Below are 12,816 nucleotides of genomic sequence, written 5' to 3' on the forward strand. Positions count from 1 at the left end.
TGCAATTTGCCGGGTCAATGTTTAAAAATGACTGCCGTGGCCACATTTACGGGCAAATTATGTAGAAGAAGATGGGTCGGTTGGACACTGGGTACTATATCTTTGGAAGAGCAACACACAAAGCTGTGGCTGTGCTCTCAGTTAACCAGCTACAGCGAGACCTTGGATGCTTATTAAAAATTCAACTTTCTCAGCCTTGCCCTTATCTCAGTTAGAATACCCAGATATTTTAGGTATAGATATCCATATTTTAATAAGCACCCAAATGATTCTGGTGCACAGTGAAGTTGAAGAACTATTCCAGCGCTTAATCTGAGATGTTGAGGCAAATACGAGGGCATTTTATAAAGTTGGTGGAAAAATAAGATTTTTGCTGCAAACATTTTTTGCAACCCATGTACACAACATATACACATAGAAGCACACACAACGCTGGTAATTCTATAGGCAAATGGAAAACAGCAAGAAGTGAAATGTGCATTAGCCACAAGAAAAGGTGACTCCTCCATTATGCGTCAGGGACTGGAAAATACGCGACAGTTGATGTATCGTTGGCAGTTTGTCATGATTCGTTTGTAATTATGATCGACCGCTTTGAGGTCCTGAGCCAACTTGGTGGAATTTTACTTTTGACAGCGATTTCTCCCATCTTTTGGAAACAGCATTCACTGGACTGGCTTAGAAAGAACGACCCAGGCCAATAACGGTGTCACAGTTCGTTTGCCAAAGTGCCGTCGTGGAACCAAAACGCAGAACGTGCTAAACCTGGTATCCTTGTGATACCTTCCGATTAGGACACAGAGGCAATCTTTATGCAGAGGGAGATAAGATAAACGGATGAGAGGCTTTTGAGCAGGCCCCCAGGAGCTAAGATGCTTTCAGTTAAGAGCGTTAAGATCTCTCCCCCAAAGGAAGAACAATAAGTGCAAAGATGAGTATCTTAAAGGGAAGCTGGAGGATGACCCGAGGGGAACTTTCATCCTAGGGTGGAGCCCTGGGAAGTTAGGGCAGGTGTGGGCGTGAGCCCGTTCAGCCTCTCACTGCCCTTAAGGCACCAAGACCCTCGGAAACACTCCGGATCAAGCCCGGCGGCAGTACTAACCTGCCGGGAGCCGTTAGGCGCCCGAGCGCCGGCGCCTCCCTCCCTTCGCCCCTCAGAAGCGGGGTTGAGCCCCGCCTGCTCGGCTGACGTCCCCGGCGAGCAGGGGCGGGCGCGTGGGTGGGCCGAGCCGTCCTCTGCCTGCGATTCGGCCGGCGCAGCCACACCACCGCGCCCCCGCTCCGCCCGCCCCTCCAGGCTCGTCTTTTCCGGGCTCGCGCCCCGCCGCCGTGCCCCGCCTCCGCCGGCTGTGTGCGCGCGCGCCGCTGCGGCTTTTTCTTCGGCCTCCGCCGAGCGCCAGTCCTCGCCCCAGCGCTAGCGGCACGCGGTTGCTCCCCGCCAGCTTCTCGAGTTCCCGGCGCCGGCCGGCTGCTAAGACGCGGCGGGCTGCGTCTCTGGTGAGTAACTCTGCCTGGGGGAGACTGGCGGCTTCCCGGCACCGTTCTCTTCAGATCCCGGGACCGTAGCTGTGGGGAGGGCTAGAGTGCCTCACCTGAGCCGGGAGAGGGGTGGGTAGGAATTGCTGTTCCTGGGCTCCATTAGCTTTCTTCTGGAGTCCAGGCGATTGAACTGCCCTCCCGTCCGCCTGCCTTCACTTGGGGTCGGGAGGATTTCGGGATTCACTGTATTCGGATTTGGTTCTTTGCCGCAGTCTGGGGTCCTCGAGACCCCGGCCTGCCTTTTCCCGCCGCCCGCGGCACGCGCAGGACCAGAGAATCATCCTTTCTGGTCGGCATACTAGGCTTTGCCACCAGCCTTTGCAGGAGAGTACCTCAAGTGCTCGCTAGACCTCCAAACGACCTTTACGGCGCCCCTAGACCTCAGCTCCATTTTGTCCCCTCCCAGGCGCTTTATAAGTGAGGACCACAGTCTTTCCTGCCTTAGAAGCATCAGCCCCTGTGAATATGACCGTTGGATACCTCAGCTTCTGATATCCTGAAAGCATCCCTACCCTTTGGGTACCTAAGAAAGAGCCGGGTTCTAGCAGAAGAATGCTCCACCCTCTCCGTCCCCCGCCCGGTTCTAGCTACATCCCTGCCTTCAGTGGGTGCTGCTGTATATTTAGTATTAGGTTTGTTCACTTCCTCTTCCTCTCATTCGAGCTCCCGAAAGCGCGGTGGTTGTTGTCTATAGGCATACAGAAATCTAGGAGACTATGATTCATTGCCTAACCCCATCAAGGGGTTACATATTTGAAATAAGACGTCATTTCTCCTCTTCACTCCAGCATCTCCTCCTTCAAAGGCATTTGTTTTCCAGCCTCTTGAAATTAATTGCCTTCGTTTGCCCTTTTCACTTTAAAAAAGCAGCCATTCGTTTATCAGAGAACTGATTGTGAGATAGAGAATAAGAAGAGTAAAATGCATCGAAGTGAACCCTGTTGAAAAAGTAAGCAGTTTTCTTTTTAAGAGGCTAATGGTTTAATCAGTGGTTCCATTTCCTCTTCTGTAAAAATAAGGATGTGGAACGAAGAACATAACCCAGGTTCCTTCTAGTGTTGTGGTTCCAAGACCTCGGAATCCATGCTTAGCATAAACACGTTTGCTGCATAAGCATAGACCTGGTTCAAGCTCTGTCTCCCATAGTTGCTTAGTACTTTTGTTTTCTTTTGCCGCTAACAAGAAAAACTTGTCAATGTTGGTGATGCATAGGGCAGCAAGTGGACATCCAGTTGCAGTACTGCTACTGAACATACCGATCCAAATCTCACTGGCTTAATGGCTTATTCTGAAATTGTAAAATTGCACGTGTTTTCCATTCAAGCTGCTAAAGAATAAGCCACGTCAGACTCATGTTAGAATTAACACGCGCTCTACCATTTAGGTGGAAGAGGAAACACGAAACCATCAGTATGCTTGCACCTTACAAATACAAAATGAGGTAACTCATTGTCCTAATAGAAGTCATTTGACCCCCTCCCCTGAAAATCTGTAGCTTTTAAATTACAGTCATTAAAAGCTTGAAGAAATTCAGGGAGTTTTTTTTTTTAATCCTTTTTACAAAAAAAAGCACAAGTGATTAATAAGTTAGCACTTTTATTTGAAGTCTTACGGGTAGCAAGATATGACTGGACAGAGGAAAGTCTCTGTTCAGTGAGAAGAGAGATGAATTGGGACTCTGGAAAAGCACAGATTCCAGTTCCAGGTCTCACTAGATGTGCAAGGTTAACTTGGAACAGATCAACTTAACCTCCAAGTTTATGCAAAAATCTGTGAAGCATTTTCAGGATTTGGAATTCACAAGTCCCCCAATCTGAATTCTGTATTCTTATACTGAATACATAATGAGTGTATACACATACACAAAGCAATTTACATTAAGGCTGTGTCATAAATCTTGTTACACTAATTGTTTAAAATGATTCAAAGATGTACATATACTAATTCAAATTTAGATAATACTCCGTTCTTAATTCACCCTGATTAAATGAGTCACTGTAAGTGGATGTGTACAAATTAAAACATTTTTTTAAAAGTTTGGTTACTAAGCAGCACTAATTTTTGCTTCCAAGTAGAAATATATGTGTATCACTTTTTGAAATCGTTCATGGCTTTTAGACATTTGTGAGGTAATGTACATAGGCTATCTTATGACTAATTTGCAAGCAGCTTTAAAAATAGACATACATCTCATTTATTCATTCTTCCAACTATCTTTTTCCTTCATCTGTAGTTTATTTCATGCTGGATTCTCAGGATATGATTAAAGAGTGAGTTTTACAGCCTTTGATTATGATGATGGTGGTGTGGAGAAATAGCTTATATAAACGGGTTACTTTATTAAAAGCAACTGTGGCCAAATACAATCTATAGGCAAAGTCCTTGGGAATTTGTGACTTCATAGTGAAAGGATAGATGATTGTACTATTTGTAGCATATTGACTGTTTTTATCATTACTTTTATTGCCTGCCTTGGCTTTCAATTGCCTTGCCTTTGGCAGAAGAAAAGTTTTATTTTTCCACACCTGTCATATCCTGGTCTTATTTTGCTTTCTTTTCCTTTTAACTTTTTATGTTTGAAGGGATGATAATAAATAATACCCTGTATCTCATTTCCACCAGTGATAACCATGTTTAACTATAGGATAACATAATCAGGAAATTGAAATACTCCTAGGTGTAATCCAAGCACATTACACAGGCTTCATTGGTACTATGCATACTCTTTTGTGTGTGTATTATTCTATGTAATGTTAGCACGGGTGGATTCATGTGATCGCCACTACAGGCAAGATACAGAAAAGTTTCATAATCAGAGAATTATTTATGCTGCATTTCAATAGTCACAGACATGTCCCTTCTTCCCTCACTCCTGGTACCCAGTGATCTGACTTCTGTATTTATACCTTCATTACTTCAAGAGGACTATGTAAGTAGAACTATACAGTACCAGTGTCTAACCTTTTACATGGGGGCTTTTCTTTGGCTTCATTCCTTGGGGATCTATACAGGAACAGCTTATTCCTTTTTACTGTTGAGTAATATTCAATGGTGTGCACATGTTTAACCATTGGCTTGATGATGAGCATCTGGTGTTCCAAGGGCTTTTTTGTTTTGTTTTGAATTTTGGCCTATTGTGAATAAAACTTCTGTGAACAGTTGAGCGTGTGTTGTGTGTGTGGGATAAATTTCCAAGAGTACAATTGTTGGATTCTCTTAATTTTTTTCAGAGATTTTTAGTTATTTATTTGAGAGAGAGGGAGTGAGACAGAAACATCTGGGGGTTTATTCACCACATGGCTGCAACCATCCAGGGTTTCAGCCAGATTTCCTGCATGGGTGGCAAGGACCCAAACATTTGGCTCAACTTTTCCTGCTTTAGTAGGGAGCTGGATCAGAAGTGGAGCATCCAGGACTTGAACTGTTGCTTTTATAGGGTGCCGTGGTCACAGGATATCGCTTACCTCACTGTTATAATGCTGGCTCCATATGCTTAGTTTTCTGAGGAACTGCTGTCCTGATTCCCATAGTGACTGTCATTTTACCTTTATCCTAGTGATGTATGTATGTTCCTCATCATTGTCAGCATTTCGGCCTTGTCACTGTTTTTCTTTTTTTCTTCCCATCATTACCTTTCCCATTGGTGTATAGTGATAATTCTTTGTAGCATCAATTTGCATTTTCCTGATGACTAATGACGTCTTTTCATGTGGTTATTTTCCATCCCTGTTTTCCTACAGTGAAATGACTGTTCATGCCCTTTTCCCCAGTTTCTAGCTGGATCTTTTATAACCTGAGTTTTGAGAGTTCTTTATGTATACTAGATACTGATCCTTTGTTGCATATGTGGTTTGAAAATCTATTTTTCTTGATATTAGCTTGCCTTTCCAACCTCTTCAAAGAGAGTTATACAGAACAAAAGGCTTTTAATTTGGATGTCGTCCGGTTAATTTTTTCTTAGTGTTTCCATTTATAGATTGTGCTTTTGATGTCAAGGGGTCTTATATATACTTTTTTTTTGGGTTAATTTCATTCCTTTCTGTCCTTTATAATTCTCATTACCATGAGCAATACGAGCAGTTTCTCTTTCAATAATTTTGGAGTTCAAATATATTCTGTGAACAAGTGGTTTGATGATTTAGAGTGTGAATACATACTCACAGATGCTCTCACTGTTTTAAAATGACTGCCATTCTTTTGTGTCATAAAAATGCATTATCTTGGGCCTGGTACGATAGTGTAGTGGTTAAATTCCTTGCCTTGCCTCTGGGATCCCATATGGGCGCTGGTTCTAATCCCAGCGGCCCCGCTTCCCATCCAGCTCCCTGCCTGTGGCCTAGGAAAGCAGTCGAGGATGGCCCAAAGCCTTGGGACCCTGCACCAATGTGGGAGACTTGGGGAAGAGCTCCTGGCTCTTGGCTTCAGATTGGCTCAGTTCCAGCCGTTGCAGCCACTTGGGGAGTGAGTGAATCAATGGATGGAAGATCTTCCTCTCTGTCTCTCCTCCTCTTTGTATATCTGCCTTTCCAATAAAAATCAATCTTTTTTAAAAAAAATACATTATCTTTCTCAAAAAGTTGTCAAGTGAAACAATTTTTTTTAACATTAAATGGATACATGATGTGTTTGGGAGGTTTTTGTTTTCACTTTCTAAATTAAACGTATTTTAGCAAAACATTATAGTTTTTTTTCATCAAAGATTTTTGTCAGTAATCTGAAAAAGCTTCTGTTCTCATTTAAATGTACTTTGAAAGTCTGCTGCTTCATTGTGAGTAGGGAGGTTACAGATCATGACCAGCAATATGGTAGGCGTTATCTGTTCATCATTAACTATCAGGATAATGAGCAAAAGATTATTATATTTGATTGTCTAGACTGCATATTTTTCCTTTATAGAGGCTATTAGCATTCATTTTAATTAGTTTTTAAAATAAATATTGGCTTTAAAGTGATGCTTACAACTTTGTATTTTTTTGGAAATGCCATACATGTTTTTTTATTTTCTTGACATTTTACTTATTTTCTTGTGATTTGAAAGAGAGGGTGACAGGTCCACTCCCCAAACGCCCACAACAGCCAGGGCTGGGCCGGGCCGAAGCCAGGCATCATGAACTCCATTTGAGGCTCCCACGTGGGTTGCAGGGCAACAACATCAGCAGCCATCATTTGCTGTCTCCCAGGATACGTATTAGCAAAAGGCCAAATCACAGACACTTTGCACACTGGATGCAGGCAGGTATTGAAAGTGGCAACTTCAGTTGCTGTGCTAAATTCTCTGTAATTTTGTATTTTGAAAAATGTGTGTGTTCATATTATGAGAAGAACTTAGAGGAAAAGGTTAATAATTAATGTTGTGAATATTAATTTATCTAGCAGTGCTGAAATTACTACTTGTCTCTTCCATGCTTGCCAAATTTACCTAAGTGTAATGCGAGGTGGTGGGTTTTTATTGAAATGGATTAAATAATGATATAAGGCAGGGGCCAGCAAGATAGTGCCTGAGGCTAGATCCTATCCACCACCTGTTTTTGTAAATAAGCTTCCACTTCCACTCATTTATGCATTGTCTGGTTGCATTCACAACATGTCAGAGTTTAAATAGAGACATTATGATCCACCAAGGCTTTCATCCCTGGACTTTACACCAGAAAGTTTGAGAAGCCCAGAGAGAGCAGCCTTGTCAGTTAGCAGTTTTCCATGTCATGCAGACAACCTGACACAGTTGCCTTGCCTTGACTAGGCTATCTTTCCTGGGGATATCAAACTTGGAAGAATGAATTTGTTTTTTTCCGAAGTCTGTATGGTACTGTAATCTAGCAGTCTTATCATGGAGTACATAGACACTTGGGAAGGTTGACTGTTGTTAAAAGTGGGTCATTTTTCATGTGACTACATTTACAGGGATGGCAACTATTAAGAATCACAGGGAGGCCTTCCTAGGTAGGATGTGCTTCTGGGGCTTACCATGGGCCAGAGAGCAAATGAGAGAGCCGGACATGCCATGGGAGTATTTTCACGCTTCACACTATTAAATGGTCTTCCAATTTACTGTAGTATTAACCTGTCAAACTGAACCTGGACTGTTGATTTATTATTTTGTTTGTACAGCTTCTTTCTTTCATTAATTCGAGGCTCAAACTTGAGTTCTTGTAAATGCCATAATGTGTTCACAGAATTGGAAGTTGAGTTAGTACAGTTGCTTCTGCATTTTGGAAAGATATGTATATCTAGCTCCTATCGTATAAAAAAAGTAATGGTTGTATAGATATTTTTAAAATGTGGACAGCCTATGACACCATATCAAAGTTAGAAAAGCAAGTAATATGGAACCAGCACCATGGCATACGATGTTAAACCTCCACATGCAGTGTTAGCATCCATATGTGTGCCAGTTCCAGTTCTGGCTGCTCCACTTCCCATCCAGCTCCCTGCCTATGGTCTGGGAAGGCAATGGAGGAGGATGGCAGACTTGGAGGAAGCTCCTGGCTCCTGGCTTCAGACTCATGCGACTCTGGCTGTTGTGCCATTTGGTTTGTGAACCAGTTGATGGAAAACCTCTCTTTTTGTCTCCTTTCTCTGTAAATCTACCTTTCAAACAAAGTGCAATAAATCTGAAAAAAAAGACAAGTGACATACTGGTGAGAAGCAGCTTAAATATATGCAGTAGAAACCTTAGTTACTTCCACTTAACTGATTCACCATATTACAAGATGGACGTTATTGCCTTTGTAAAATAAGGTACAAGAACAATTGATATTAGTATGCTTGGCTCCAGTATTCCAGTGTGCTTGTGTATTCATCAGTAGAACAGATGTGTTTTATTACTAAACCGTATATGCTGATTATATTTGTTTTAAGCAAACAATATGCTTAAATATGTTATAGCCTGATAAAATATAACTAGGCGAGAATTGGAGTCAGTATTGAAAATTTACTGATGAAACAAGATGAAGTCTGAGATTTAACTCATAGTATATGGAGGTAGTTTAGACGATGCAGATGTGGGGAATGGATAGGTACTGAGGAAATGTGATGGAACATAGAAAATATTGCTAAAATTGAAGTATGACTCCATTAGACTAATTTCATTAAGACGTGAGTGCTTTGGCAAGAACTGAGCAGCAAGATGCTTTAAAAATGAATTAGATATTGGTAAGGCAACTATGAAACGTTTGTGTAAATTTTTTTAAAGGTTTATTTATTTTTGTTGCCAAGTCAGATACATATAGAGGAGGAGAGACAGAGAGGAATATCTTCCATCCATTGATTCACTCACTCCCCAAACGGCTGCAGTGGCCAGAGCAGAGCCGATCCAAAGCCAGGAGCCCAGAGCCTCCTCCGAGTCTCCCACGTGGGTGCAGGGTCCTAAGGCTTTGGGCCATCCTCAACTGCTTTCCCAGGCCACAAGCAGGGAGCTGGATGGGAAGCAGAGCTGCCGGGGATTAGAACTGGTGCCCATATGGGATCCTGGCATATGCAAGGTAAGGACTTTAGCCTCTAGGCTACTGTGCTGGGCTCAGGTTTGTGTAAATTTAAGAGAGTTCCTTATTTGTTATGCAAATATCTTAATTTTTTGGAAATTTTGTCTTAACATTTCAGTTAATATGTCTTCGTAAGCAGTAGGCTTGAAGCTAAAGGGAAAGGTCTTGGCCTTTTGGCACCACATCAAAAGTTTGGTGAATGAGTGTACATTTGCTACTGATAAAATGAATGAAGATAAAATGAAATGTTTGTTATGCACATGTTTTTAGAATTATTAACCTGAATTGACCTTTTTAATGAGCTACCTGTTCCAAGTCACATTAATCAAGGGCTTCTGCTATGTAATATCTATGATATATAAAGTTCTTTTAGATCAATAAGAAAAAGGCACCCGTTAGAAATGGTAGCAGAGTGTTATGAATTTACATTTTCCGGAAAATGAAATAAAAATGATGTATTACAAGAACAGATGCTGACATTTGCTCTAGTAACTAGAGAAATGAAAATGATTTTCACTAAATGCAATAGCAAAATCTAAATATGCTATCCATTTTAGGAAATGGGCATACTTGTAAACTGTTAATGAGTATACATTGTGTAATTTTTTTGGTAAATTTTTATTTTGAAATTTTGAATTTCGTGGTACAATTTTGTATAGACTGGGATTTCCCCTCAAATTCCCATCCCCTGACAGATTTTCCCCATGTTGCTACAATAGCATAGTCCTACATAAGGAGTCATAATTCCATCAGACTGTGATTTAAGTGTTTCCCGATATTGCTGGTACAGACAGTGTCAGACAGTTCAGCATCCCTTTATCCACACATTTCCAACAGTTTCATTAGGAGTCCATCTGTGACCTGGAAGCAGGGATGCTTGTATCCCCACATCTGGATATGGTAGTGCCTAGTACTCCATCACTATACATTCCCATAAATGAGAAGCCATGGACTAAGATCAACAGCTGGTATGAATTGGAATAGCAGCCACAACAACAACAAAAACAACAAAATTAACATCGTGTAATTCTTTTATAAAGAATACCAAAACCCTTATTTTATTTATTTTTAAAAGATTTATTTATTTTTATTGGAAAGTCAAATATACAGAGAGGAGGACAGACAGAAAGGAAGGTCTTCTGTCAGTTGATTTACTTGCCAAGCCGGGATCCTGGAACCTCCTCCGGGTTTCCCATGCGGGTTCAGGGTCCTAAGGCTTTGGGTTGTCCTTGACTGCTTTTCCAGGCCACAAGCAAGGAGCTGGCTGGGAAGTGCGGTTGCCGGGATTAGAACCTGTGCCCATATGGGATCCCGGGCGCATGTAAGGTGAGGATTTTAGCCACTAGGCTACTGTGCCTGTCCCCACAACACTTATTTATTTGTTAGAAACAGTTCTAGCACAGTATCTGCTCATGGGTATGATACAACGAAAAAAAATTTCATTGTAGTGAAGCTGTTCATAGTAGTGGAATCTTGGTAGAAGTCTAACTGTCCACCAGTAGGGGAATGATTTAAATAGTAGGATGTGCTAAGGAATACTTTACCACTACTTTTTCTACTTTTTTTGCTTATTTTCTTTTTTTTTCTTATTTTCTTTTTACTTTAGCACTATTAAAAAAGAAAGGAAAAAAGCCTTCAGATATTCAAAATTTATATGCATACACTAGCAGGAATTCCAACATAGGTTAAGTGGAAAGTGTGAAGGGAGAACTCACAGAACAGTTGTTATACCATGATTCCCCTTATCTTTAAACAAACAAAACTTTATCATGTATATTGATAATCAGAAGTCTAGCTGATACACACCCAGATTAGTAATCTTTAATGGAAAAGGGAGTGATTTGAGCAGAATGCAGTATAGGGATACATATACTTTATAGTGTAAGTAGTGCTACAATGTATGTTTTTTAAAAAAATTTAAATATTTATTATTTTTTATTAGAAAGTCAGATATACAGAGAGGAGGACAGACAGAGGAAGATCTTCCATCTGTTGATTCATTCCCCAAGTGGCTGCAATGGCTGGAGCTGTGCCAATCTGAAGCCAGGAGCCAGGAGCCCCTTCCAGATCTCCCACGTGGGTGTAGGGTCCCAATGCTCTGGGCCGTCCTCACCTGCTTTCCCAGGCCACAAGCAGGGAGCTGGATGGGAAGCAGGGCTACTGTGATTAGAACTGGCGTCCACATGGAATCATGGGATCATATGCAAGGTGAGGAGTTTAGCCACTAGGCTACCGGGCCGGGTTCTGTGGAGTTTGGTTTTGATGGAAATTTTATTTATTCTGGAAGAGAGAGAGATATTGATTGATTGGTCTGACTCAGCCCCTGGACAGCGAATGCAAAGATAGGAGCTGTGATCTCAATCTTGGTCTCCCATGTGGGTGGTAGGGACCCTAATACTTGAGCCAACACCTGCTGCTTCCCAGGGTGCATATTAGTAGGAAATTTACATAGGATGCTCAGACTCCAAACCAGGCGCTGTTGTGCCAAACAACTTCCACCCCAATGAAGATTAAAAAAATGGAAGCTGAATGGTTATTTTGTTCAAAGAAAAACCACCTGGCTGCTATGATTACTTTTTGGTTAAAGATGTATGTATGTAGAATCATGGTTTTATTTTATTTAATTAATTAATTTATTTTACAATTTAACAGAGGTAAAAATAATGTCACCTATACTAACATGAATTCTGTTTATGATATATCAGTTTGTAAAATTGAATACTACTAGTGTGTTGGAGGACCAAGTTTGAATCAGACAAGTAGATTCTCTCACCATCTAGAAGGATTTGTTGAGCAAATCCTCTGAGGGCCCATTACAATCGCCCCTCCATTTATGTTGTGGGACTCAGAGGTAAAAATATCTCACTTTATGCTAATGACTTTGGTTGCTTTGATTGTTTTCCACAAATTCAACTTAGCATTTTAGGAAGGCAGATTTGTTGTAGTTATCTATGGTGCTAGTGAGAGGGCCCAGCATAGTTACTCATGTTTTACCAATTGTGATCAAACCTCTCCCCCACCACAATCTCCAAGGCTTTATGCCTGTTGGCCTTGGTGGAGTTGATTGCACAGCATAGCGATTTTGTCTCTTATACAGGATGCTATCAGGTGATTAGGTCCTCATTTCTCACATGTTCCAGGAGAGAGGCATGTGAGATTGTGCTTGTTGAGAGGTGTTAGAAATATGTGGCTTGTGGTTGCAATGACGTTAATACAGTGGGAAGGCATGGTGAAATGCCTGTTTTGTCTTAGGTATTCTATTTCTTACCTTTCATGTGTGCTTGAACTATTTTAATAGACTTAAAAAAAAAAAAAAGTAATGATAGGGTTGCGATTGACCCTTGTCTGGTAGTACCTGAGCCATCGAGCATCAAAGTAAAGCTGAAGAAATAGGTAGAGGTGCTGATGCTCAGGCCACGATCATTGGCGGCGTTCAGGAGAGTTGTCATTTCTGCTTCTCACACAAACTGGAAGCTGAAGCCAGTCCCTCACACAAGGAGCAGGAACATGCTGAATGAGTTTAAAATTCCTTCATGGCTCTGAGAAGTGAGATGATGGGATGAATCTCAGTAAAAGATGCCATGGTCTACAGGATAACTGAAGATACTAAGTTGAGAAGTAACTTAACAGAATCCTTGAAACATCTTGTCTGAATAGGAGAAATGGACAGAAGTAGTAATTGTCAGATGTTTCAGGCACAGAGCAGGGAAAAAAAGCAAGAAGGAGTATTTTTACACCTGGATCCTTTGAAATGTTGCAAAAGTTGTCATAAGTCAATATCAAGATTAGTTTAGGA

At 41.3% G+C, this 12,816-nt stretch overlaps 1 protein-coding gene across 5 annotated transcripts in view; it reads left to right on the forward strand.

Annotated features, from left to right (window-relative positions):
• Positions 1 to 1,356: 1,356 nt before the first annotated feature.
• Positions 1,357 to 12,816, forward strand: part of ACSL4 (acyl-CoA synthetase long chain family member 4) — an 81,186-nt gene continuing 69,726 nt past the window's right edge. For 3 of the 5 annotated variants that reach the window (XM_040999957.1, XM_040999958.1, XM_040999959.1), the window contains exon 1: positions 1,373 to 1,497. The gene's annotated coding sequence lies outside the window, so the exon portion shown is untranslated. Of the gene's footprint in view, positions 1,498 to 12,816 lie in introns of all 5 variants that reach the window. The other 2 variants (XM_040999956.1, XM_040999954.1) reach the window with 2 other exon arrangements.

Source organism: Ochotona curzoniae, unplaced genomic scaffold (genome assembly GCF_017591425.1).
Source record: "Ochotona curzoniae isolate NIBS_2020 unplaced genomic scaffold, NIBS_Ocur_1.0 scaffold_1852, whole genome shotgun sequence".
NCBI classification, from domain to species: domain Eukaryota; kingdom Metazoa; phylum Chordata; class Mammalia; order Lagomorpha; family Ochotonidae; genus Ochotona; species Ochotona curzoniae.